Source organism: Odocoileus virginianus, chromosome 34 (assembly GCF_023699985.2).
Source record: "Odocoileus virginianus isolate 20LAN1187 ecotype Illinois chromosome 34, Ovbor_1.2, whole genome shotgun sequence".
NCBI classification, from domain to species: Eukaryota; Metazoa; Chordata; class Mammalia; order Artiodactyla; family Cervidae; genus Odocoileus; species Odocoileus virginianus.
Genome location: NC_069707.1, coordinates 16,545,202 through 16,547,983, shown reverse-complemented (window position 1 = coordinate 16,547,983; position 2,782 = coordinate 16,545,202).

The following is a 2,782-nucleotide window of genomic DNA, read 5'->3' as shown; positions in this document are numbered from 1 at the left end:
CGGAGACCTTGTAACCAAGGCAAGACAAGTGAGGGAGTAGGAGGGGAGAAAGCTGCCCAGGGCTGAATTGTTTCCACAGATTAGGAAGAGCTCTTGCATCTGGGCTCTCCTAGAGTCCTCTCTATCTCCTCATAAACTCCTTTCCTGATATGATTTGAGTAGGTTTTAATTGCCGCACAATCCCTGATCGAATCTATAGAGCCTGGCCTTTTAAGGCAGTGAATCCTAGGCTGAGGTTACACACACCAGGAAGATGTCCACCAAAAATCTGAGATTCCAGTTGAAAGTGGCCGACTTCTTATTCTGTGAAATAAAAACCAAAAAATGTTACACTGTATTATCAACGGCATAGTGCTACAAGTTATAATGCATGTGTAATTGAATCCTAGGCTGAGGTTACACACACCAGGTAGATGTCCACCAAAAATCTGAGATTCCAGTTGAAAGTGGCCAACTTCTTATTCTGTGAAATAAAAACCAAAAAATGTTACACTGTATTATCAACGGCATAGTGCTACAAGTTATAATGCATGTGTAATATATAACATTTTAAAATTGAGTAGTTTTATTAAAAACTTACTACAAACGGTTTCTTTCCATTTTTGAGCTGAAGTATAATTTACATACAGTAAAGTTCAGAGTTTTCAGTGCACGGTTCTTCAAGTTTTGACAAACAGATAGAGTTGTACGACCCCACCACAATGGAACAGTTAAATAGAATAGCTCCTTTCCCCTAAAAAACTCCTCTGCACCCCTTTGCAATCTACTCCTATCACCTCCTCTAGCCCCCTGGCAACCATTCATGTTTTCTTTCACCTGATCTGTAGTTTGGTCTTCACAAGATTATCAGAGGAAATCACACAGCATGTAGACTTTTAAGTCTGACTTCTTCACTTAGTACAATGTATTTGAGATTTGGCCACGTTGTCACACATATCAGTAATTCATTCCTGTTAACACTAAGTAGTAGTCCATTGCATGAATGTATCATATTATGTTTATGTGTTACTCCATTGAGAGGCATTTGATTTCTTTCCAGTTTTTGGTGATTATGAATAAAGCCACTATCAACAGTCACACACAAGTTTTTGTGTGAACATAGGTATTCATTTCACTTGGTTAAATACAAGTGAAGACAAACTGCTGGCTCATGCGAGAAGTGTATATTTAACTTTACAAGAAACTGCCAGCCAAACTGTTTTCCAAAGTGGCTGTGCCATCTTGCATTACACCCACAGCAGATGGGAGTGTCAATGGCTCCTATCCTAGACAGTGCTTGATAATGTCAATTTTTGCTTAATTATTCTAATAGGTGTTTGGTGGTATCTGTGGTTTTTATTTGCATTTCCCTAATGATTGGTGATGTTAAACACCTTCTTATGTGCTTGTTTGCCTTCTATTTATCTTCTTTAAAGAAATGCCAGTTTATTTCCTTTGGCTTTTTTAAATTGGTTTGTTTGATTTTCTTATTATTGACTTTTGAGAATTCTTTATATATTCTGGAAACAATTTCTTTATCAGACATATGCTTTGCAAATATCTCCAAGTCTGTGACTTTTCTTTTCAGTCTCTTAGCTATTGCATTATTTTTTTTTTTTCATTTTGACTTGGAAGGTTGAAGACATTGTCAAGAATATCATTAGCATGACAGTGTTTGGGAATTCCTACTATATGGAACACAGAAAATGGACAAAGGTGTGAATAATTCTGCCAGTGAGTTAGTATATACTGTATACAACTGAAGCTTACTTAAGGATGGGTAGGCAGCTCTACCCCATGGGATCATCCAGGAACCTGGGTTCTTTCTATTTTGTGGCTCAGTCATCCTCTGGCATATTGTCATCATCTGCTTGGTTGAAGCTATTTCACCATCATTTTATCTGCATTCCTACCCTAAGGAAAAGAAGAAGTAGAAGGCAAGCCACTTCCTTTTTAGGAAATGACCCAGAAGTTACTAATATCCTCTTGGCCAGATCATAGTCACTTACCTATAACTAGCTCCTAGGAAGGCTTCAAAGTAAACTCATTAGCTGGGCAGCCAAATGGTTTCTTTAAAACTCTATTACTATGGAAGAGGATATACTGGGGGACAGTAGAGTCCACCAGAGATAGGAAATTAAGCTAAACCTAAAATCATGTTCTTACTCACATTCATGGACAACAAGGAAGCAGAAGTAACCAAAGGTTTTGCTTAAAGCCACTACTGAGATTAATAGAAAGTGGGCTATGATTTTCCTTTTGCTTTGGGCTTAGCAAAGAGTTGGGAAAGGCTGAGTACCAAAGAGAACCAAGGTCAACTGTGTCAGACACCCCCCACAAAACCAATGCCACACACTGCCAGCCCCACCCTCAACCTCCCAAAGACTGAGTTGGTAGAGAGGTAAGAAGTTGCTGAGTAATTGCCTTGCAGGAAATGTAACTTTCTGCAAGAATTTTCAGACAATTCCTTCCTCATCCTGAGAGAAGGGGAAAGGACATGTTCCGTCTCAAAGTTAAGTGAGCAAAGTTCAAGAGGACTACTCCTAAAAATCAGAGCAGTGTTTCTCATCCAGGGGCAATTTTGTACACCCCTGTCCCCAGGTAGGATGACCCCACACCCTGGGTTGGGTTGGGACAGAGGAGTTTCTGGATGTTTTCATTTTGTATTACTGCTATCACAAATAAGTGTGAATTTAGTGGCTTAAATGATGCAAATTTATTACCTTACAGTTTTGGAGTCAGAAGTCTCCCCAGGTTAAAATCAAGGTGTTAGGATCACGTGGCTTTTGCAGGTTCTCAGAGA